This window comes from Schistocerca piceifrons, chromosome 6 (genome assembly GCF_021461385.2).
Source record: "Schistocerca piceifrons isolate TAMUIC-IGC-003096 chromosome 6, iqSchPice1.1, whole genome shotgun sequence".
NCBI lineage: Eukaryota > Metazoa > Arthropoda > Insecta > Orthoptera > Acrididae > Schistocerca > Schistocerca piceifrons.
In genome coordinates, this window is record NC_060143.1 from 64,841,058 (window position 1) to 64,867,642 (window position 26,585).

Here is a 26,585-nt window from a genome sequence, read left to right on the forward strand (position 1 = left end):
GCCCCAGTTGTACAGCCGACTTTGCTAGCGATGGTTCACTGACAAATTACGCTCTCATTTGCCGAGACGATAGTTAGCATAGCCTTCAGCTACGTCATTTGCTACGACCTAGCAAGGCGCCATTACCAGTTACTATTGATGCTGTAAAACATATACCGTCACGAGCGATGTTCACCAATTATGGATTAAAGTTAAGTATTCCAGAAGATACGTACGTTCTTTGCTACTATAAATTACTTTACCTGTTTCAGACCTCACGCCAGCCTGCGTGAGCTTAAACGCGTGCCTTTCGGCTCCCTCATAGTGGCTTGGCTGTCTTGCCAAGCCCCAACAGTTTGGCGACGAGCCCAAATCGCGTTCGTAACTATACTGCCCTGATTTACTTGTGTAATGGCTTCGCCACAATCTCCAGATGTACTGTCCAAATTTTATCGCTAACAGAACCAGCAGACGCAGGCCTTACTGGATGCCCTTGGACAGCTCGTCCAGGGTCAACGTGCAATGCAAAACGATGCGGCAGCCGCCGTTTCACCGCTCACGCAGCCACAACACGCAGTTGCACCAACTTTTCGTCCTTTTGATGCGGCGCTGGAAAGCTAGACGGAGTGGTCACGCCAATTTGGATTCCATCTCGCCGCCTACAGAATTCGAGGTAATGAGCGGCAGCCTTATCTCCTTTCGTCCGTCGGCTTCCACACGTACCGTGTGATAGTCAAATTATTTCCCCGACGCGACGTAGCAACTCTGTCCTACAACGAAATTTTGTCTGCATTAGATGCTTATTTCAAAGAATCAGTCAATGTAGTTGCCAAACGGTATACGTTCTTTCGTACAAAACGTACGGCAGGTCAGACTAATAGGGAGTGGGTTGCAACCTTTCAAGGCCCTACTAGGGATTGTGCTTTTGAGTGTGAATGTGGACTCCCTTATTCAGATACTATGGTACGTGATGCAATTGCACAGAACATTTCTGATGTTCGTATAAGGGAACAGATTTTGAAACTAGTCAATCCCTCCCTTCAACAAGTGATGGACATATTGGTTCGGCAGGACACACTTGACTTCGCACAGGAATCATTTGAAACTTCGCCACCCGTGTGTCAGGTTAACCAGCCCGCCGGGCAAGCTGCACGGAACAGTAAACAGTCCTCGCGGCCGGCCGCGCCAAAGCCGCCTGGCTCTCAGCCACGTGTCCCGCGCCGGCAAGCAAATGCAGTGAAATCATGCCCGCGGTGTGCTGCTAGACATTCGCGTGAGAATTGCCCGTCACGCCAGGCTATTTGCTTTTTCTGTAATAAAAAAGGACATGTTCAAAGTGTTTGCCAGAAAAAGCTCCGATTGGAAGCTCAAAACCATTCCAGGCCCTTTGCTTCGCGCCGGAATCGGAATCGAACCAAGGATATTCAGGCTCGCGACACTTCGCCTATGGAAATTCATGTAGTTCATTCCACTCCGACCAGTGCCACTCTCTCTAACAGTGACTGTGTTCATCCCACAAATAGTGTGCGTCGACATCGCAGGAACTCCCGTCAAGTCGCAAGTGATTCTGTACCAGTGTCAGTTCATGTTGCACGAGACAGTCGCTCTTGTCGTCAGCAGGACAATAAACTTTTTGTAGACTTGGACATTAACGGCAAAGTGATACCATTCCAGCTCGATACCGGAGCTGCAGTTTCATTGATCAATCACGACACGTACAAACAGCTGGGCACACCTCCGTTGCGTGCCGCAAATGTTAAGCTAACTACATATTCAGGTCACGGGCTCCCTGTGTTAGGACAGTGCAGCCTTCTTGCAACATACAAGGGACAAACAAAACTTGTATCATTTTACGTCCTTCGTTCTTCTGCAGTGAACTTGTTTGGTTTCCATTTGTTTGAGTTGTTTAACTTGTCTATAGTTAATCAGGTCCTATCAGTGAACCAGACTGTGCCTTCCAACAGTGTTTCTCGTCTATGTGAAGAATTTGCAGACATTTTTGCACCGGGCCTCGGTTGCGCTAAGAACTATAAAGCACATTTGGAACTGAAAGTCAACACGCAACCGCAATTTTTCAGAGCGCGCAGTGTTCCCCACGCATTGCATGATGAGGTCGCAAGAACATTATACGATTTGGAATCACAAGGTGCTCGTGACTTGACATATCTGGGACATGTACTTAATGCCCAAGGCATACATCCCAGTCCAGAGCACCTCCGTGCCATACAAGACTTACCTTCGCCGCAGAATTTGAAGCACCTACAGAGTGTGCTGGGAAAAATCAATTATTATCATCGCTATGTGCGCCACGCCTCTTCCATTTCAGCTCCGCTTCATCGCTTACGCCGTAAAGGTGTCCCGTTCATCTGGACGACGGAATGCGAACGCGCCTTTCGCCAGTTGAAATCGGCGTTGCTTTCCAATACTTGCCTTACGCCATTCGATCCCCGGAAGCCCCTTATGTTGCTGGTGGATGCATCGGATTTCGGGATCGGTGTTGTGCTTGCGCACAAAGATGGTTCGCACGATCGCCCTATTGCCTTTGCGTCCAAATTGCTCTCGTCTGCGCAAAGACATTATTCACAGATCGAGAAAGAAGCATTGGCTCTCGTATTTGGTGTTACAAAGTTTCATGATTTCTTGTATGGTCGTCACTTTACCATCATCACAGACCACAAACCTTTGACATCGCTTTTTCATCCGACCAAGCCTGTACCTCCACGTACAGCGCAGAAATTCATTCGCTGGTCTATTTTCCTCTCGCAGTACCGCTACGATATCTTGTATCGGTCCACTGCTAAGCACGGAAACGCCGATGCGTTGTCCCGTTTGCCTGTTGCTGAGGATAGAGCATTCGATTCCTCTGAACTTGCTTGCATGTTCATTGATTCGGGAACCGATGACGTGGTCGAATCGTTTCCGATTGATTTTCGTCGTGTAGCTACAGCCACAGCTGCTGACCCTGTCCTTGCTACCGTTTTGCGTTTTGTTGCTATACAATGGCCCTTGTCAAAGTCACGGATCGGGGATCCGTTGGTTCGCCGATTTTTTGCTCACAAGGAGAGACTTTTTGTACGACGTGGTGTTTTGCTGTTGCGTTCTGATAATGATCAGTCCAGGGTCGTGGTCCCACGTTCGTTACAGTCCTCTGTCTTACAGCTTCTCCACCAACGACATTGGGGTATAGTGAGAACGAAACAACTTGCTCGTCAGCACTGTACTTTGTTCGGAATCGATGCTGCGATTACGCGTATGTGCTCTTCTTGCATGGCGTGTGCCGAACAACAGGCAGCACCACCGCGGAAATTCTTTGCATGGCCAAAAGCCACTTCACCTTGGCAACGCTTACACATCGATTTTGCTGGTCCATTCTGGAATGCTCGATGGTTGGTTGTTGTCGATTCATTCGGTAATTTCCCTTTTGTTGTCCGGATGTCTTCCACGACGTCTTCTGCCACCATCCAAGCGTTATCCGCTATCATTTGCATTGAAGGTCTTCCGCAGGCTATTGTTTCCGACAATGGCCCACAATTCATGTCCGCAGAATTTCAGTCATTCTGCAAGGCCAATGGTATTCAACATCTGACGTCCGCGCCGTTTTCGCCACAGTCCAACGGTGCCGCTGAACGTTTGGTCAGGACTTTCAAGTCACAGCTGAAAGAGTCGCATTCTCGGGAGGACGCGTTATTGCTCTTTTTGTCCTTGTATCACTCTCAGCCTCGAGATGGTCGCTCGCCGGCTGAGTTGCTTCACGGTCGCCCTCATCGCACCTTGATGTCTTTGCTACATCCGCCACATCAGGTTCCTGTGCAGCGGCAGACACCTGCTTTTGCTCCGGGCGACGTTGTCTACTATCGCAACTATCGAGGTTCACGGCGTTGGCTCGCAGGGCGCATTCTTCGCTGCCTCGGCCGCGCTCTGTATCTGGTTTTGGGGGCCTCTGGTGAGGTGCGTCAGCATCTCAATCAGCTGCGCCTCTGTCGTCGCACGGGATCTCCCGCTCCCCGTCTGCTTTCAGCGACGGTGCCGTGCGGTCAGCGCCCTGGGGACCAATCTACTGGCTCGCCTCAGCCCCAGGTGTTACCGACGCTGCCTTCCATTTTTCCCCATGGCGACGCGCCGCCGCCGCCGCCTGTTCTCCCGCCGGCGTCGCCCGCAGTGGACGCGTCGCTGCAACCGCCTGGCGCCTCCCTGGGTCACGCGCCTCCGATCGCTTCCCGTGACCAGTTGTCCTCCGCCATGGAACTCTTGCCCGCTCCGGACCGTATGTCGTCTTCGCCCGTCGGGTGCCCCGGCCCGATGAAGGTCGACCCTTCGGCCCCTCCTGCCTCTCTACGGGCGCAAACACCGCATGTTGGCGTGCACCCTGAAGCAGGTTTTCAGGCGTTTCCTAGCTCCCCTCGGGCCGAATGGCAGGGTGCGGGTGGCACAGCCTCGCCTGTTGTTAGGCTCCCCACCTCGTCGCATACGCCAACATGGGGTCCTCTCCACGGCGGGCGGAAGCCTTGTACCACAACCGTCCGCCGATTTGCGGGGGAGGAATGTGGTGTCACCGTCAGACACCACACTTGCTAGGTGGTAGCCTTTAAATCGGCCGCGGTCCGTTAGTATACGTCGGACCCGCGTGTCGCCACTATCAGTGATTGCAGACCGAGCGCCGCCACACGGCAGGTCTAGAGAGACTTCCTAGCACTGGCCCCAGTTGTACAACCGACTTTGCTAGCGATGGTTCACTGACAAATTACGCTCTCATTTGCCGAGACGATAGTTAGCATAGCTTCAGCTACGTCATTTGCTACGACCTAGCAAGGCGCCATTACCAGTTACTATTGATATTGTAATGAATGTACAGACAAGAGCTACGTTCAACATTAATGGATTAAAGTTAAGTATTCCAGAAGATACGTACGTTCTTTGCTACTATAAATTACTTTACCTGTTTCAGACCTCACGCCAGCCTGCGTGAGATTAAACGCGTACCTTTTGACTTCCTCATAGTGGCTTGGCTTGTAAGTAGGCTGTTTATGTTTTCTTATTGGCAACGTTACGTAGCGCTCAATATGAAAATCACTGGCTGTGCTGTGTGCAGTCTGTGGCTAGTTTGCATTGTTGTCTGCCATTGTAGTGTTGGGCAGCGGCAGCTGGATGTGAACAGCGTGTAGCGTTGCGCAGTTGGAGGTGAGCCGCCAGCAGTGGTGGATGTGGGGAGAGAGATGGCGGAGTTTTGAAATTTGTCATGAACTGCTATATTTATATATGATGATATCAAGGTAAATACATTGTTTGTTCTCTATTAATATCTTTCATTTGCTAACTATCCCTATCAGTAGTTAGTGCCTTCAGTAGTTTGAATCTTTTATTTAGCTGGCAGTAGTGGCGCTCGCTGTATTGCAGTAGCTTGAGTAGCGAAGATTTTTGTGAGGTAAGTGATTTGTGAAAGGTATAGTTTAATGTTAGTCAGGGCCATTCTTTTGTAGGGAATTTTGAAAGTCAGATTGCGTTGCGCTAACAAAATATTGTGTGTCAGTTTAAGCACAGTCATGTATAACTTGTTCTAAGGGGACGTTTCAGGCTGTCTTGCCAAGCCACAACAGAAGCAGAGACTGTAGCGCATTTGTTTCGAGGGGAAACGATGGGGATTTTGTAGAATAGTTCTGAGAGCAACTTCGGCCCAGTGATGTAAAAGGGGTGATTTTGAATGTTGGGGGATATGAACTGTATGTTTACTAGATCGTCATGGTACTCGGTGATATATTGCTGGGATGGTGATCAGCTTCACGCTCCAATATTCTTGCGAGTCTGGTATGTATTTGATGATCTGTAGACAAATTTGCGAGGTTTAGTTGTTGGTGCGAAATGGTGATCAGTGTAAAGTATTTTATTACCGCTGAATGTCGCGTCTGTAGAAAGAAAGAAAAGGCTGACGGTGCTACCTTAGGACTGGGGAGTGTCATAACATATAGCCGGTCTCAGTGTAGGCGTACGATAATTCTTTTGGGTGCTGTACAGATATAAAAGATAAGTGCACTGTTTGTCTAAAATGTGTATATACTGTATTGTAAGGTTAGCGTGGCTTACACTGCGTAAAATGTGTATATATTACAGTGTAAAGATAGTATGGTTTATGTTATGGTATGACTAGAGAGGGTGGCTGTGTGTCCTATCGTGAGGGACGTATAGATTGAGCAGATTGATAACGACGAGGGTATGAAATAGAGTTTTTCGGTGGTAAATTATATGCGCTATGGATACTGAAGGAGAGTCATCAAGAGGAGAGATTACCTGTACATTGATTGATGTCAGACTGTAGCAGCAATCGTAATATTTAAGTGTAGTTACAGTGGTAAATATCTTCCTGGCTTGCCATATTCTTGTGAGTCTGGTATGTATTTGATAATATGGAGACAATTTTGCGCGTTTAACTGTCAATGCAATTTAACGATCCGTGTAAAATAACCACTGAAAGCCCAAGAAAGAATAGGTGGATGCTTCTTCGATACCGACGGCATCAGTAATTCGGCGAGTAAATTCGATAAGATGAAATGATAACGTTGGATTCATTCACAAGCTTTGTGCTGGGATATGGGAGCCTCTACATAGCTGTGCGAACATTTGCGTATGTTGAGAGCAGGATGGGTGTCACGTGATGGAGTGGGTATCACGTTAGGTCCGCGAGGAAGACTGCATTGGACGTTATTGTGCGTTATTTTCGTAAAGAGGTTCTGTTAGGGCGAGAATTTCCGTGCATACAAGCTGAGAGAAGACAAAAACTAGAACAAAAGCGCACGTTAAGTATTTCTGGGGAACTATGGAATTTAATAGAGTTAGATTTGGTTATTATTTTAGGTAGCAATGTGGCTCGAGTATAAGATTGATAACGTTGTAGATGTGCTTGCGATGGTAAGTAGCTACGCGCGGCGGAGCGTCAGTCAAACGTCATGTATGGTCCATTAGAATCGCTAAGGAGAAAGCAGGTTCTGCTATTCTGGAACGGATTTCTGCAGCGTCTTCGCCAGACCGCAGTTAGAGTGAGGGTAGAGAGGGACGCTTCACGCACGCGGCCCTGCTTAGAGCGTGCGCTCTGTAAATAAGCCTTCGCCACTGTCCGATTGTGTCATCAACGGCGCCTGCATACAACTTTCGCCTGCATTCGGTGGCAGCTCGTGGATGGGCTCCCGCCGGATCACGTCAGCACGCGTGTCTAGGTGAACACGTATTTGGGTAGGAATTTCTCAGAAATGAAGTATGACTGACATTTGGCCATCTCATGCTTGCGGAACTTGGGTGGGGGCCTGTGCATGGTTTGACAGCGGACGGCCATGCCTCGTCGTTGGGTTTGTCTGTACGCTCTACTGGAGAGGGGTTGGCTGAGGGTGCTTGCACGCATTGATTGAATTATTTTGCGAGCAGGTCTGTAGGCTATGCTATGAGTTATTTGGACAGTTTACAAGTACGGAGCATGTGTACCCATCACTGTGAACATTATTTAGGAGCAGTTTGCAGGTCTGTACTGAAATTAGGAGTTGTTTGCGTGGCTGCAGACTGTGTATTGTGACCCCAAGCATAACATGGCGAGTGTTTTGCGTCAGTGTGATAAATATGCTCCATCCCTAAATAAAATGTTCGAAAATAAATAGAGTGCAATCCTTCCTTACTCTCCCCAGCAGCTCAGCGCAGCCTGAGTCATGATGGTACCATTCTCGCCCCTACGGACCATGATCTGGGATTAAGTCATAGGAGGGATGACAGTACGATCTGGTGGCAGTAATGTGTACTACGCGAGTTGTACACTAAATCTCGTGGTGGAAACACTGCCTGCAAAATAAAGATTTGTGTTCAAATCTGTTTTCCCGCCCTTTCGCCCAGCCATCTTGGATGACGTGATGTGCTGTGCTTGTTAGTACAGGTTAGTGCGCGTTAGTACATGTTAGCCCGCCAACATAGGTCGGTAAGGAGATGTGGTGCTGGGTTGAGGATCGTGGTGGAGACTATTTGATTCTAAGTCCAGGTGGGTATGGAACTGGCGAAAATTGATTCCAAGTGCTAGGTTCTATGAAGTCGAATCACGTGACTGTTGCAGTAGCCAATAGGAGGGCAGCATTCTAGGGGTGGGGGGGGGGGGGAGATACTAGGTCGTGAATGAACACTGTGCTCATAGTGGGAAAATGTCGAACTTCTCATTTGATCATTGAATATTGAAATTGTAGATTCACTTATTGAATATGATTAAAATTAAAATGGAATTAAGTACTTAGGTAATTGATAGGTTAGATGAGCGATGTTTGTGTCACTTGTGTTCAGTTAAAGTAGTTAGCATGTTTACAGACGACTATGTCCGGCGTGAGTATAAAGGTCTAGGTTGGAGGCTGTGAGGTCAGCGGCTGCTCGCTCTCGGGCCGCTGACGCGGCGCGTGTCCAGTTATAACGCCCAGGAGAAAGAGAGCAGACGATCTTGTGTCATCACCCGACGTCACGGTAGCGTCCTCTGGCGGCGACGATATGAACTAGGCCAGTTGGGCTCTGGAGCTCGTGGTGAACACACTGGGTGCGGCCATCTTGAATAACGCTACCTGATGTCACGGTGGCGACTAAGCCAGTTGGAGTCCAGACATAGTGGCGAACACATGTGCTTGAAATTGGTTAAATAATAAAGACAAGTACCTTTTTCCCGCCATTTTCTTTGCTTAGTAGAGATAAGAGTGGTTTGTTGCATTGTATTACTGGAATTTGAACTTCGCGCCATTTTTCTTGGGGAGGGGAGCGTGGCACATTCCCGCCAAAATTCATACTTCCCGCCAGAATCTGCCATCTTGATTGACTTCACGGTCGCCATCTTGGATGACGTGATCGCCGCCATCTTGGATAACGGTACTTTGGAATGGTGCCCCCCTTGTCCCAATACTGACATGGTTGACACAATAAAATCTGGAAGCACACAATGGCTACCTGTTCTGTCTAATATCGAACCTCCGAAGGTACGATGTCAAGCTGCGTTGAAAAGGGAATACGAGAAATGTTCCAGAAATCCCATTACACCAGAACTGTGGTGCCACTCAAAGGCAACGACTTAAGTTTACGAAACCCTCCTGAAGATTTGGCAAAAGGTTCACTTCTGAAGGATTCCAGGCAGAAACGGCATAGCGGGATGAGTGGTCCACAGCCAGTCCTGACTCTGATGGTGTCATTGTCGATCCTACACCAGCCCCTCCTGGATTCCACCTACCTATGAGGTTGTGGGCCACCCTAAATCACATACGCACCAATCACAAAAGATGCCAGTACTTAGTACTAAGGAATGACGAGATACGTTTGAAGTTCTCTAACGCTATAGATACAGCAATAAGGAATAGCGCAGTAGGCATTACAGTTGAAGAGGAATGGACATCTCTAAAAAGGGCCATCACAGAAGTTGAGAAGGAAAACATAGGTACAAAGAAGGTAGCTGCGAAGAAACCATGGGTAACAGAAGAAATACTTCAGTTGATTGATGAAAGGAGGAAGTACAAACATGTTCCGGGAAAATCAGGAATACAGAAATACAAGTCGCTGAGGAATGGAATAAATAGGAAATGCAGGGAAGCTAAGACGAAATGGCTGCAGGAAAAATGTGAAGACATCGAAAAAGATATGATTGTCGGAAGGACAGACTCAGCATACAGGAAAGTCAAAACAACCTTTGGGGACATTAAAAGCAACGGTGGTAACATTAAGAGTGCAACGGGAATTCCACTGTTAAATGCAGAGGAGAGAGCATATAGGTGGAAAGAATACATTGAAAGCCTCTATGAGGGTGAAGATTTGTCTGATGTGATAGAAGAAGAAACAGGAGTCGATTTAGAAGAGATAGGGGATCCAGTATTAGAATCGGAATTTAAAAGAGCTTTGGAGGACTTACAGTCAAATAAAGCAGAAGGGATAGATAACATTCCATCAGAATTTCTAAAATCATTGGGGGAAGTGGCAACAAAACGACTATTCACGTTGGTGTGTAGAATATATGAATCTGGCGACATACCATCTGACTTTCGGAAAAGCATCATCCACACAATTCCGAAGACGGCAAGAGCTGACAAGTGCGAGATTTATCGCACAATCAGCTTAACAGCTCATGCATCGAAGCTGCTTACAAGAATAATATACAGAAGAATGGAAAAGAAAATTGAGAATGCACTAGGTGACGATCAGTTTGGCTTTAGGAAAAGTAAAGGGACGAGAGAGGCAATACTGACGTTACGGCTAATAATGGAAGCAAGGCTAAAGAAAAATCAAGACACTTTCATAGGATTTGTCGACCTGGAAAAAGCATTCGACAATATAAAATGGTGCAAGCTGTTCGAAATTCTGAAAAAAGTAGGGGTAAGCTATAGGGAGAGACGGGTCATATACAATATGTACAACAACCAAGAGAGAATAATAAGAGTGGACGATCAAGAACGAAGTGCTCGTATTAAGAAGGGTGTAAGACAAGGCTGTAGCCTTTCGCCCCTACTCTTCAATCTGTACATCGAGGAAGCAATGATGGAAATAAAAGAAAGGTTCAGGAGTGGAATTAAAATACAAGGTGAACGGATATCAATGATACGATTCGCTGATGACATTGCTATCCTGAGTGAAAGTGAAGAAGAATTAAATGCTCTGCTGAACGGAATGAACAGTCTAATGAGTACACAGTATGGCTTGAGAGTAAATCGGAGAAAGACGAAGGTAATGTGAAGTAGTAGAAATGAGAACAGCGAGAAACTTAACATCAGGATGTAAGTAGGCTGTTTAGGTTTTTTTATTGGTAACGCCACCTCTGTATGAAAATCACTGGCTGTGCTGTGTGCAGTCTGTGGCTGCTTTGCATAGTTGTAATACTCGCCATTGTAGTGTTAGGCAGCTGGCTGTGAACAGCGCGTAGCGTTGCGCAGTTGGAGGTGAGCCGCCAGCAGTGGTGGATGTGGGGAGAGAGATGGCGGAGTTTTGTAATTTGTCATGAACCGCTATATATATTATGACTATTAAGGTAAATACATTGTTTGTTCTCTATTAATATCTTTTATTTGCTAACTATCCCTATCAGTAGTTAGTGCCTTCCGTAGTTTGAATCTTTTATTTAGCTGGCAGTAGTGGCGCTCGCTGTACTGCAGTAGTTCGAGTAACCAAGATTTTTGTGAGGTAAGCGATTTGTGAAATGCATAGGTTAATGTTAGTCAGGGCCATTCTTTTGTAGGGATTTCTGAAAGTCAGATTGCGTTGCGCTAAAAATATTGTGTGTCAGTTTAAGCACAGTCTTGTATAAATTGTTCAAAGGGGACTTTTCATACGTCGACCCTTAGCCGAGGATACCTCTCGGGAATCTTCTGATTTTTTCTTGTAGTTTGTATAATTAGTCTAGATTTTGTTTATTGCTGGCGCGTAATTGTAGAGAGAATCTCCTTTGTAGTTGCAGTCTTTCATTGTTGTACAGTAAAACAGGTGTGGCATGCATGTAGGTTTGCACAAAGTATTTCGCAGCTCCGCTTGCAATTAAGTAGACATTATATCCATTGCTATGTTATTTTATTTTTCTCTTCAAATTGTGCTTTTCTGTGTTATCGTGTGAAATATTGTGACAATTATGGCGTGTGAAAAACGTAATACTAGGCTCCAAAGTAAACTGAGAAATGACAGTGAAGACGAAAGCAGTGTGTTAGCGCCACCGAGTAATGAATTAACTGATGTTCAAAGTAGTAATTTGGTAATTGTGCATAGGGAAATGGAGCGGGCTGCAAACAATGGTGTAGACAGTGAAACAGGTAGTGAACAGGGAAGCATTATCGATCGATCGGTCGGCAATAGCTTGCCTCAGGAATCCGAAATGACAGGACACAATTTCGCAAATACTGTAGATTCAGGTTTTGGGTCATCACCGTTTTCTCAAATAAGTCAAGACACATTTTCTGCTTGTCAAAATGTGAATGTTGCCGGTGCAAATGCACTGCCGAAAAGCGTAGAGAAACAGATTCCAGACACTAATACATTATTATTGCAATTAATCCAACAAATGGAACAAAATCAGAGACAAATGGGACAAAATCTTAAAAAGTTAGACACAGTGGAACAAAATCTTAAAAAGTTAGACACAATGGAACAAAATCATCAACAGTTAAACACAATGGAACAACACCAGAGACAAACACAGCAACAGTTAGACACAATGGAACAAAATCTTCAAAAGTTAGACACCACACTTGAACAAACACGTGAAGATTTAACTACTGAGTTACATAACATCGAATCGAAATGTCAAAAAGTCTGTAATGACGTAAAAACACAAATTTGTGAGCATTTCCAACCTATTTTTTCGCGTCATGAAAATGCATTACAGAATCACGAAGCAGCCATAAAAGAACTGCAAACTATTGTTCATGAAAATCACAACACCTTGCAAGCTAAAATTGACTCAGTTGCATCTACCGATTCGGTTACGCAACTTGCAAAAACTCAGGAAAACTTTAAGGACACAGTAGATTCGATTTCAATACAAATGGACACTCTGAAACTTGGTACAGAAAAGCACACTGAGGAAATGTGTTCACTATCGGAGAAAGTAGCCGAACTTTCGGATCAGGTCACTAACTTATCTACAAAGGTAGATGATGATCTGAATGACACAAGACCTGTAGCCTTCACTGACACAGAAGAGTATGAACAAATTAGAAAATTCAAACAGAATCAAAATCAAATCAATACACAGTACAAAAGAGAAATCCGGGAAGTACAAGATCAGCTGACACAGGTAATACAAGAATTACGTATTTCAGAGGACACTCGCGCCCCAATACGGGAAGAGGGACATAGAAATACGGAACAGCCACAAAATAATAACACAGGGCATTTCAGAAGTTATGAAAGAAATTGGCAATGTGCACCGAATTTTGAGATGGAACGGCCGACACGACCTAACAATGACCGATATGCGACTCGCCGACATGATGATTTTGACTATAAGCTATTCATAACTACATGTAAATTCAAAACATTTAAGAATTCTGCCAACGACATTCATCCACAAGCATGGCTCCATCAATTCTCTCATTGTTTTCCTCCCAACTGGTCGTTAGAACACAGATTAGAATTTATGTGTGGCTACTTGGAGAATGAACCAGCTGTAAGAATGCGATCGGTCATTCACGATTGTCACAGTGAAGGAAAATTTTATCATGCCTTCCTCTCAGCATATTGGTCTCAAGCTACACAAGACCGAGTAAAACATAGCATCATAATGACGAAACGTTTCGAACAGTCTGAATTTTCCAGTCTTGTGAAATATTTTGAAGACATGTTGCATAAGAATCAGTATCTTTCAAACCCATACAGCCCCTCAGAACTCATCTGCATTTGCTTAATCAAATTACCTGAACATTTACGGCATATTATTTTAGCAGGACGTTGCAAAGAAGACATTGAGGCTTTTCAGGGACTGTTACAAGAACTGGAAATTGACACTGACAACCGGGGAACGCGAAAACAAGAACACAACAATTACAGGTCACATCCGTCGCAATTCCGCGATGAAAGAAATAATAACTGGACACGACAAGGCTATTCTCACAACACAAATCATGACCAAAACAGTCACCACCCGTATGACAACCGTTGGCAGAGTAGTAATAATTACAGGGAGAGATCACCTCTCCGCAGTAATGAATATCACAGAGACAATCAGAGAAACAGACAATATGGGAACCAAAATAATTATTATCAAGGGAGACAGAAAAACTTCAGACGCAACAGTTCAGCACGCAGGTACGATTCAGGGAGAAATTCTCCACCACATGACCGACAAGAAAGAAACTATGGCATTTACCGACATGACGACAGACGATATGATCGTAATGACAGACCTGAATTGCATCAGAACTGGTGGGATTCAAACAGAGCAGGGCACTTTCGACAACGTGAATTTGTAGAAGCTAGGTCTCCTAATCCCAATAACGACGTGCGCCAACAAAGAGACAGACAATGACTCGCACAGCTGGCAGCCGCATGCGCCAGCTGGCTCAGAGAAAAATTACATAGACGCAAACCTTGAGAAAAATTCCAGTATTCTTTACCGACGTATACCACATGATAATTGCGTTGAAGTTAAAACTCTGCGTACTAGGAAGAGTAAAGGTTTACACCACATTTCACATGTAAAACCGTTTATTGAAAGATAATCTGCTTTTTAACTTTGTCTTTGCCATATAATTTTTCACTTTACATTGCTAGTATGCTTTGTCAGACTTAGAATCTGTTAATATGCAACAATGTTTGAAGTTAAATATCCAGTCAAGAACCAAGAGAACTTATTTAAACAGAAATTACGAATGCATTGTTATAGTGAACAGACGACACAGTGTTGTTATTTGTACATTCTTGGTTGTTAGTTACACGATTACGTAACGACTATCAGGCTTACATACTTCGAACCTGTGCTGGTACTGCTAATGAGATTTTAATGCAACATTTTGGTTCACTTGAAAATACATTATGGATTCAAAGTGCTTTCTGAGAGATACCAGATGACACAGTGGTTAGTTTATTTGACAGCTACACGACTATATCACGACGCTACTAATGTATGACACAATTTGCATTGTTGCTTTTGCGGTGTATCTGTTTTATATCTGCACAATTTTTCTGAATTCTTCTGCAAAGTAAAATATGTTTTAGTAGTAACTTTTGTGGTATAGCTACAAGGAGACAGCCTTTTCTGTAGCACAACAATACGTTACAGCACAGTACTTTCTTCATCACAGTAATAAGTGTAATAACTAAGATATCTATACGCAAAGCATTTCACTTTTGTTTGTGATGAGGTAAGTACATTGGCTTCTGCAGAACTTAGCTTTCGGAGAACAATAACTATGACACTTCAACATAGATTACCATACAGCAAGACGCACATTTAGCGCTACAGGACATGTATTTGAGTGATTAATTTTGTACTTAAATCATTTATTTTTGAAGATATTTGAAGTACAATAATACAAAGGTTTTCCGTAATACATTTCATTCCATTGTTGTAATCTGTAACACCTGAGGGTATAATTACATTAATCCTCAGGGGGGTACACACCTACTTTGTGTACCATGTGTTTGGCAAGCACAAGGAGCCCTAGCTAATATGGTATTTGCTTATACAACTTTACACATCGGTACCATATTTCTCTAACACAGAATTACACAGCTATCTGATCATTTAACTGAGAGATAAACTTTTTTTACTAAATCAGTGACACATGTTTACGCAATTTCACAGTTGGGTAACTTCACACTTATGAAACTGTATTTTGTCTGTACTTTGTAAACTGTTCATATGTTTTCAGAACCATTGTGATACTATGAGAGCTTTGAATGATGTATTTGGTATGGGATCATGATTTTTAAAGTACGTTTGAGGTAGATGACACTTTTGACATGAGCAGGAAATTTTTTTAGGTTTTGAAATTATTGAAGGAAGCTATGACGATTTTGAGATTTGGCTGAGGTTTTATGATGTTATGATAACGATGTGTATTACGCTGTTGCGGTATGTTTATGATCAATAAGCTGATGCTGTATGAGTTATTTGATTATGCTACGTATCTGTGATGATGAAATATTGAAGAAGTGTCGACGAATAAGGTAAGAAATAATGAGTAGTGGTTAGGGACGCTGATTTGTGAAAAAGGTTGTTGGAAACCAAGAATCGTACTTTAAGAGTTATGAAATGTGTGTAAATGCATGAATGTATTACAATGCCAACGAAAATTTTTTGGACTCTGTTATATCAATAGGATTTTGTTTCTACAGATTTGTAACGCAAATTCTTGACCTGTGAAATATTTTTATATGAGACTGTCACTGTAGCGGAAACTGGTGTCGTAAATATTTTGGTAACAAAGTTAAGTGACCACCTGCAGGTAATGCGTCGTGGGCACCAAGTTGGACGACAGTCGCCTGAAAAAAAAAAGCCATTAGCGTGTGCCTTTCAGAGGTACAGGTGGAAAAAAAAGGGAGGCCATTATCCTCGCTATTGACGTTCCTTTGTAGAAAGCATCGGAAAAACGACACGGTCGAACTTGATAACATACGATTACACTGTGGAACTCTTAATTTATGATTTACTGAAATGCCTAATGAAACGACGAGAAATATTTTTATGTCTATACATCGGATTATGACTACTGTCTCTCTAGTTGAGAGATTTTTCTACTAACTTATGAAATGCCTAATGACTACTGAATGATGTTCTTATGCTTTACTTTGTACATAGTTGCTTATTTCATTTGATATCTAGTTTCTAGCTGCACTGCAGCATTGGTTAAAATAAAATTTTATAGATGTACTAATATATATATTTTCTGTCTACAGATCGGGTAAATAATAATTTTTTTCAAAAAATGAGGGAGCACAAAACGACATTTACCTTCACAGGAACTGCATTCATAATTTTCTTTTCAAGTACTTGGTAATTTCTTTTGTAGAATAAATTGTGATGCATCACTTTAGTATTAAGATGTGACATTGGTATTAGACATGGCCATTTTTAGTGTACTATTTTTTCTGCTTGAGCTATGTCATGTTTACTTGGTAACTTTTTTGGTAAATAACTTCTTGTGGTGCACCACTTTAATTACTTAGACATTAAGATGTGATTATACATTTCCCTTATCTGCATTGTTATTTTTAGTGTACTATTTTTTCTGCTTGAGCTTTGTCATGTTTAGGTATAAGTTATTTCATTTTCTGTTGTTGGTTGCCAGGCATAGTGCTACTGAATTTCAATTTGTGTTACTCTGCTAAGCCAGATTTATTTTTCTTGTTTGCTGCGCATTGCCTCATATTAGTTGTAATGTTGAATTGCTTGGTAAATTAGATTTACTGTAGCTTGCTTTGCAAATTTCCATTTTTTTTCATTGCTGTTTGCGTTAATTGTTTTGTGCTCCTGCATTGCCTTGTCCCTTAGTTTAGCATCTGAGCTCCATAGATTTAAGTTAGCTTAAGAGGGGTAGACTATATAAGAAACTGACTATGGAGAATAGGTAAAGAATGCGTTGCGAAGTTATATGAAAAAGATTTGGGCCAAAATGAGTATTGTACACTGAGAAATAATTATATTGAAAGAAATATGAATAGAATAGGGAAAGCAGGTATAGATAGGACTTTTTGGGAATAATGATGAACGAAGGGAGATCTCCAAGAAGTAAAGGAAGTTTTGTTTGCAAAATACTGCAGTAAAGCAAACCCTGTCCTTTCCTTTTGTATTATTCCGCTATATGTGTGTGTACCCTTGTGTATTTGTGTTTTTCCTGTCTTTATGTGTTTAGCTGATGAGAGCTATGTTGTGGAATTTTTCTGGTAATATGTTATTTTCTTTGTAAAGATGTTTAGACATTATTTATTCTGTTTTGTGTTAATGCTCATGTGTGAAGTTGATGTTTCAAAATTTATTCTGATCTTTTATGTATCTAGTTATTTCATAATTCCTGTAACATTGATATATATGTTTATTTCTATTCTGTTGTAAAACCTGTACTACAAATGTTATCTGTATTGTTATGTTCTTTAATAATGTATTTTTACCTTTGTAATTGTATTCTTACGTTATAAAATTGTAATTGACACCAGGTCATCAAATTAAGTAACTTGTAAGTTACATTTCACTGCACACGTTTCTGTTGGTCATAGTATATGAACAATATGTGAGAAGTAGGGACTGATAGTGTTTGCACGTGTGTTAATGACTCAGCAAGGGACTGGATAACAGCATTGCTGGTTCTAAGGACACTTCAAAAAAATTTTTCTGCGCGTGCACAAGTGGTGGTTTATGGACTTGCTATATTCTTCGCAAGAATCTTCGATGGTGATTGTGCACCTGCACAGTCGCAACGGATGGCTGCTAGCCATCTCTACAAGGACTACAGTGGGTCTGCATCTTTGATGGCCCACCAATACCATTATTTCTGCAAGGACTACAGTGGGTCTGCACCTCTGGTGGCCCACCAATACCATACTCTCTACCAGGACTACAGTGGGTCTACTCTGTGATGACCTACCTACCAATATTCTTCAAAACGTCGAATGACTCTGCTGTGGGTTTGCTCTGTTGTGGCCCATTATCTGTCAGCATGTCAGGAGTCAGCACTGTCTTTCCGTTGGAAGGACAACGCTACTTCTTCAAGACTGCATGGAAATCCACTACTTCCGTGTGCATTTTCTTTTACTGCTCAGACTTTGAGAAAAACACTGCTCTTCTACTGTTATGTATGATTAGGACTGTCTTTATGGACTATGAGAAAATTTTAGCTTTTGACCAACATTGTATCAATAAGTGGGTGCATTTGATTTCTTTGTTATTGTAATTATGAAAAATTTTTTCAAATCATTATTGGCCACTGCCCAAAACAATTTGTAAAATCTTTTGTGGGGAGCATGGGGGCTATGTAAGTAGGCTGTTTAGGTTTTTTTATTGGTAACACCACCTCTGTATGAAAATCACTGGCTGTGCTGTGTGCAGTCTGTGGCTGCTTTGCATTGTTGTAATACTCGCCATTGTAGTGTTAGGCAGCTGGCTGTGAACAGCGCGTAGCGTTGCGCAGTTGGAGGTGAGCCGCCAGCAGTGGTGGATGTGGGGAGAGAGATGGCGGAGTTTTGTAATTTGTCATGAACCGCTATATGTATTATGACTATTAAGGTAAATACATTGTTTGTTCTCTATTAATATCTTTTATTTGCTAACTATCCCTATCAGTAGTTAGTGCCTTCCGTAGTTTGAATCTTTTATTTAGCTGGCAGTAGTGGCGCTCGCTGTATTGCAGTAGTTCGAGTAACCAAGATTTTTGTGAGGTAAGCGATTTGTGAAATGCATAGCTTAATGTTAGTCAGGGCCATTCTTTTGTAGGGATTTCTGAAAGTCAGATTGCGTTGCGCTAAAAATATTGTGTGTCAGCTTAAGCACAGTCTTGTATAAATTGTTCAAAGGGGACGTTTCAAGGATTGATGCTCACGAAGTCAATGAAGTTAAGGAGTTCTGCTACCTAGGCAGTAAAATAACCAATGACGGATGGAGCAAGGAGGACATCAAAAGCAGACTCGCTATGGCAAAAAAGGCATTTATGGCCAACAGAAGTCTACTAATATCAAATACCGGCCTTAATTTGAGGAAGAAATTTCTGAGGATGTACTTCTGGAGTACAGCATTGTATGGTAGTGAAACATGGACTGTGGGAAAACCGGAACAGAAGAGAATCGAAGCATTTGAGATGTGGTGCTATAGACGAATGTCGAAAATTAGGTGGACTGATAAAGTAAGGAATGAGGAGGTTGTACGCAGAATCGGAGAGGAAAGGAATATGTGGAAAACATTGATAAGGAGAAGGGACAGGGTGATAGGACATCTGCTAAGACATGAGGGAATTACTTCCATGGTACTAGAGGGAGCTGTAGAGGGCAAAACTGTAGAGGAAGACAGAGATTGGAATACGTCAAGCAAATAATTGAGGATGTAGGTTGCAAGTGTTACTCTGAGATGAAGAGGTTAGCACAGGAAAGGAATTCGTGGCAGGCTGCATCAAACCAGTCAGTAGACTGATGACCAAAAAAGAAAACTTAAAGCACAAGTGGGAAATCGCTGAAAGGGGAAGTGTGACTGTGGACACCAGCGACAAACAATACACCACATAGTCACAGCATGCCCTCTACGGAACTATACTGGAACTCTGTCCAGCACACATGACGGCAGCGAGGATGCAGTCTCCTGGGTGGAAACTTTAGATATCCACATGTAACCAACTGCTTGCAAATATTTAAAGAACTTTCCTACCTCTTACAATCTTAAATTCATTCATCCAATTGGTTTTTTTTTTAATTTATTCAGTTCACCTGGAAAATACTGTCTTGACGACTTAATCAAAGACTTTTCTAATCAGGAATGAATGTAATTTATTTTATTTGTACTTTATGTACATTGTATTACCATTAACACCATTGCTGTACAATCTAAGTAACGTACCTTTGATATCATACGAAATAAATAAATGAAAACCTGCTCCGTACTTTACTGTTTGTACTGCGCGTGGTGGCAGATAGCGTTCTCCAAGAATCAGCGAAACCCAAATCCCTCCAATGAATTGATACGAGGCATAACGTGACTCATCACGTCAAATCACTTGTTTCCAGTCATCAGGCGTCGTTCTTTACGCCACCTAAAGCGTTGCTTTGCACTCAGTACAGAAATGTGTGGCGTGGGGCCTAAGAGGAGCTGGCCGAACGTTATTTCCCCACTCATTTTTAACTCCCTATACACAGTGCTACACAGAATGTTATCCCTTCGTTGGGAAAAACATGGAATAACTGACGAAGGAACAACATCTACGAGTCGGAGCATGAAATGTCGTAAGTTTCAATGTAGTCGTAAAGCTAGAAAATCTGAAAAGGGAAATGCAGAGGCTCTATTTAGGAGTAGTGGGGAGCAGTAAATTGAAATGCAAAGAAGATAAGGATTTCTGGTTAGATGAATGTACGGTAATAACAACAGAAGCAGAAAATGGTATCACGGGAGTAACATTCACTATGCAGAATAAAGTTTTCACTCTGCAACGGATTCTGCGCTGATATGAAACTTCCTGGTAGATCAAAACTGTGTACCGGACCGAGACTCGAAATGGGGACCTCTGCCTCTGGCGAGTAAGTGCTCTACCGACTGAGCTACTCATGCATGCATGACTCCCGAGCTGTCCGCACATCTTGACTTCCAGCAGTACCTCATCTCCTACCTTCCAAACTTGGCAGAATATCACCTGCTTACATGCATAACATTCGTTATGACTGGGAAGGTACAGCAGTCAGTGAGTTACTATGAACAGTTCAGTGATAGAGCTGTTCTCAGATACGACAGGAAACTAACGCTGACAGCGATAATTCAGGTAAACGAGCCGACGTCGCAAGCGGGAGATAAAGAGATAGAGAAAGGGTTATGTAAACGTAATTCAGTATGTAATGGGAGATGATAATCTAGTAATTATGGTGCACTGGAACGCGACTGAATGGAAGAAATAGAAGAAAGGGTTACTGGAGAATACGGGCTGGGCACTAGGACTGAGAGATGAGAAACACTTAATTGAATTTTGCGGGAAATTTCGTATGGTAATAGCGAATGCTCTGTTCACGAATCACAGGAAGAGGATGCATGCTTGCAAAAGACTCGGAGACACGGGAAGATTCCAACTGGATTACATCATAGTCAGACAGATAGTCTGAAATTAGATACTGAATTTTAAGGCGTACCCAGGAGCAGGTGTAGATCCAGATCACAATTTAGTGCTGATGAAGAGTAGACTGAAGTTTAAGAGACTCCTACGCAAGCATCAGAAGCAAAGCAAGTGGGATTTTGAAGTACTGCGGAAAGATGAAACGCGTCTGATGTTTGCTAAGAATGAGGATACAGCAATAAGGATTAATACGGTTGGCAGTTCAGTTCAAAAAGATTAGACACCTCTAAAAAGGGTGATCGCAGATGTTGCTAATCAGACATAGGTAAAAGATAGCTAACTCCAAAGAAACCATGGGTAGACAAAAGGTGGAAGTACAAAAATGTTCAGGAAAAGACAGGAATATAGCAATATATACGACTTACAAATGAAATGAACAGGAAGTTCAGGTAATTCGAGGCGAAATTGCTGCAGGAAAAATGTGAAGAAATCGAAAAAGAAATTAGTATCGGAAGAACAGACTCAGCTCACAGAAAAGTCAAAACGACCTTCGGAGAAATTAAAAGTAAGAATGTAACATTAACAGCGCTGTGGGAAGTTCATTGTTAAACGCACAGGAAAGAACGGATGGATGAAAAAAGTACTCTGAAGGCCTCTATGAGTGGGAGAGCTTGTCTGGGGACTTGTAGAAGAAACTGAAGTCGATAAGGAAGACATATGGGATCCAGCATTAGAGCCAGAATTTAAAAGAGCTCCAGAAGACCTAGGATCAAATAAAACGGAAGGGATAAATAACAACCCATCGGAATTTTCAAAATCATTTGGGGAAATGGCAACCAAACCACTATTCAAGTTGGTGTGTAGAATCTATGAGACTGGCGACGTACCATCAGATTTCCGGAAAAGCATCATCCACATAATTTCGAAGATAGCAAGAGCAGTAGGTGCGAAAGCCATCGTACAATCAGCTTAATATCTCAGGCATCAAAGCTGCTGACAAGAACAATACACGGAGGAATGGAAAAGAAAACTGAGGATGTATTAAATGATCGGTTTTGGTTTAGTAAAGGTAGAGGCACCAGAGAGGCAATCGTAAAATGCGTTTTAGACAGGTACGTGCCGAGTAAAACTGTGAGGGACGGGAAAAACCCACTGTGGTTCAACAACAAAGCTGGGAAACTACTGCGAAAGCAAAGAGAGCTTCACTGCAAGTTTAAAAGCAGCCAAAACCTCTCAGACAAACAGAAGCTAGATGATGTCAAAGTTAGCGTAAAGAGGGCTATGCGTGAAGCGTTCAGTGAATTCGAAAGTAAAATTCTATGTACAGACTTGACAGAAACTCCTAGGAAGTTCTGGTCTTACGTTAAATTAGTAAGTGGATCGAAACAGCATATCCAGACACTCTGGGATGATGATGGCATTGAAACAGAGGATGACACTCGTAAAGCTGAAATACTAAACACCTTTCTCCAAAGCTATTTCACAGAGGAAGACCGCACTTCAGTTCCTTCTCTAAATCCTCTCACGAGCGAAAAAATGGCTGACATCGAAATAAATGTCCAAGGAATAGAAAAGCAACTGAAATCACTCAACAGAGGAAAATCCACTGGACCTGACGGGACACCAGTTCGATTCTACACAGAGTACGCGAAAGAACTTGCCCTCTTTCTAACAGCCGTGTACCACAAGTCTTTAGAGGAACGGAAGGTTCCAAATGATTGGAAAAGAGTACAGATAGTCCCAGTTTTCAAGAAGAGTCGTCGAGCAGATGCGCAAAACTATAGGCCTATATCTCAGACATCGATCTGTTGTGGAATTTCAGAACATGTTTTTTGCTCGCGTATCATGTCATTTCTGGTAACCCAGAATCTACTCTGTAGGAATCAACATGGATTCCGGAAACAGCGATCCTGTGAGACCCAACTCGCTTTATTTGTTCATGAGACCCATAAAATATTAGTTAGATACAGGCTTCCAGATAGATGCCATTTTCCTTGACTTCCGGAAGGCGTTCGATAAGTTCCGCTCTGTCGCCTGATAAACAAAGTAAGAGCCTACGGAATATCAGACCAGCTGTGTGGCTGGACTGAAGAGTTTTTAGCAAACAGAACACAGCATGTTGTTCTCAATCGAGAGACGTCTACAGACGTTAAAGTAATCTCTGGCGTGACACAGGGGAGTGTTATGGGACCATTTCTTTTCACAATATATATAAATGACCTAGTAGATAGCGTCGTAAGTTCCATGCGGCTTTTCGTGGATGATGCTGTAGTATACAGAGAAATTGCAGCATTAGAAAATTGCAGCGAAATGCGGGAAGATCTGCAGCGGATAGGCACTTGGTGCAGGGAGTGGCAACTGACCCTTAACATAGACAAATGTAATGTATTGCGAATACATAGGAAGAAGGATCCTTTATTGTATGATTATCCAAAATCAGCCTAGAACCGCGCGACCGCTACGGTTCAATCCTGCCTCGGACATGGATGTGTATGCTGTTCTTAGGTTAGTTAGGTTTAAGTAGTTCTAAGTTTAGTGGACAAATGTCCTCAGATGCCCATAGTGCTCAGAGCCATTTAAACCACTTTTGAGCTTGCAATGAAGGGCAACATAAGGGGGCGGAGAATATGGTCGACGCACCGCTGTGCTGTAAGGTTGTCGCGGATGAAAACCAGATTGGTCCTGCTATGAGAAGGAATGGCACTCCAGACCATCACTCCTGGTTGTCGGGCCGTATGGCGGGCGACTGTTATGTTGGTATCCCACCACAGTCTGGGTCGTCTCTAGGCACGTTTTCGGCCTGGAATCTCCTTGTTTGGAGTAGAATTGTCTTCAGTGATGAATCCCGCTTCGAAATGAGCCCAGATGGCTAGGAAAGACATGTCTGGAGATGCCACGACAGCGCCTGGGTCCAGGATCAGATGTCTACACGACCACCGATAGCGCGGCACATTTCGATGGGTCATCGTGGACCATCATTATCTTTCAGAGGCTAGTCGAGGAAGCTCTAGCGCAGTGTATGGGTATAATGTCACGCTACATCTTCGCCTTCCACACGGCAGCCTTGAAGACTTCGGCTGGAGTGATGTAGTAGGCTTGATTACCAACGGGCACAGCCAAACCGACTACAAAAATCAGCGGAATTCCTCCATGTCACTGGCACGCGCCATTTGCCGTAACTGACGACAAGACACAGAACTGTAAACGTGAATGAATAAATAAATATTAACTTACTAATCATATTTTATATGCGCCGATAGACGCTTCATAGGTTTCCCCAACACTATCCAACAACATAGAGGCGTGTCCGCTCGGCAGCGCTACAGTGTCGTAGTATGGATAAAGCACGTTGAGGATTGTGCACGCATCGTATTCATTACGCTGAATGGTTCTGCTTAAAACAAATCAGCCAATAAAAGCATTTTCACTAATAAAGTCAAAGAATAAATAATCTATTCAAAGAGGAAATACCGTTCTCTAATTAGTGTAACATTGTTCAGATCTTTAAATATCTTGTACTACATACAGGGCTATTACAAATGATTGAAGCGATTTCATAAATTCACTGTAGCTCCATTCATTGATATATGGTCACGATACGCTACAGATACGTAGAAAAACTCATAAAGTTTTGTTCGGCCGAAGCCGCACTTCAGGTTTCTGCCGCCAGAGCGCTCGAGAGCGCAGTGGGACAAAATGACGACAGGAGCCGAGAAAGCGTATGTCGTGCTTGAAATGCACTCACATCAGTCAGTCATAACAGTGCAACGACACTTCAGGACGAAGTTCAACAAAGATCCACCAACTGCTAACTCCATTCGGCGATGGTATGCGCAGTTTAAAGCTTCTGGATGCCTCTGTAAGGGGAAATCAACGGGTCGGCCTGCAGTGAGCGAAGAAACGGTTGAACGCGTGCGGGCAAGTTTCACGCGTAGCCCGCGGAAGTCGACGAATAAAGCAAGCAGGGAGCTAAACGTACCACAGCCGACAGTTTGGAAAATCTTACCGAAAAGGCTAAAGCAGAAGCCTTACCGTTTACAATTGCTACAAGCCCTGACACCCGATGACAAAGTCAAACGCTTTGAATTTTCGGCGCGGTTGCAACAGCTCATGGAAGAGGATGCGTTCAGTGCGAAACTTGTTTTCAGTGATGAAGCAACATTTTTTCTTAAGGGTGAAGTGAACAGACACAATGTGCGAATCTGGGCGGTAGAGAATCCTCACGCATTCGTGCAGCAAATTCGCAATTCACCAAAAGTTAACGTGTTTTGTGCACTCTCACGGTTTAAAGTTTACGGCCCCTTTTTCTTCTGCGAAAAAAACGTTACAGGACACGTGTATCTGGACATGCTGGAGAATTGGCTCATGCCACAATTGGAGATCGACAGCGCCGACTTCATCTTTCAACAGGATGGTGCTCCACCGCACTTCCATCATGATGTTCGGCATTTGTTAAACAGGAGGTAGGAAAACCGATGGATCGGTCGTGGTGGAGATCATGATCAGCAATTCATGTCATGGCCTCCACGCTCTCCGGAGTTAACCCCATGCGATTTCTTTCTGTGGGGTTATCTGAAAGATTCAGTGTTTAAACCTCCTCTACCAAGAAACGTGCCAGAACTGCGAGCTCGCATCAACGATGCTTTCGAACTCATTGATGGGGATATGCTGCACCGAGTGTGGGAGGAACTTGATTATCGGCTTGATGTCTGCCGAATCACTAAAGGGGCACATATCGAACATTTGTGAATGCCTAAAAAAACTTTTTGATTTTTTGTATGTGTGTGCGAAGCATTGTGAAAATATCTCAAATAATAAAGTTATTGTAGAGCTGTGAAATCGCTTCAATCATTTGTAATAACTTTCTGAAGCAGTCTATGTCATTTATCAGTATTTAAGCTATCTGGATATCGAATTTCATTGAAATCGGTTCAGGGGTTTATTCATGATAACATAACATATAAAGTTACTTTCGCATTTATAAAGCTCTGAATTACGATACCTTTTTTTCCGTGACTTGATTTTAATTTAATCAGAGCTGTATGGTACCCCAAGCTATGCTCAAATTACCTGTGGAAACCTCATCAAACTTCGTCTAGAAGTTTTGAGATTAGCGTTTTAAAACGGACGAACAGACAGACAAGACGGTTTTACATTTTTTATTATTAGTGTACAAGATGTACACTGATCAGCCAGAACATTATGACCACTGTCCTACTATCGATATCAACTCGTCCAGCCAACAGCAGTGTCACCTGGTGACGAATGATTACAAGTGAAACATCCCCTTAGAAAAATTTATAAATGACAGTGCTGGAAAACCTCTTACGTTATTTGATTTTCAAACAGCTGAGCAAAACTGAACGTACTCAGACATTTCTCTCTTTACTTATTCTGAGCATCACT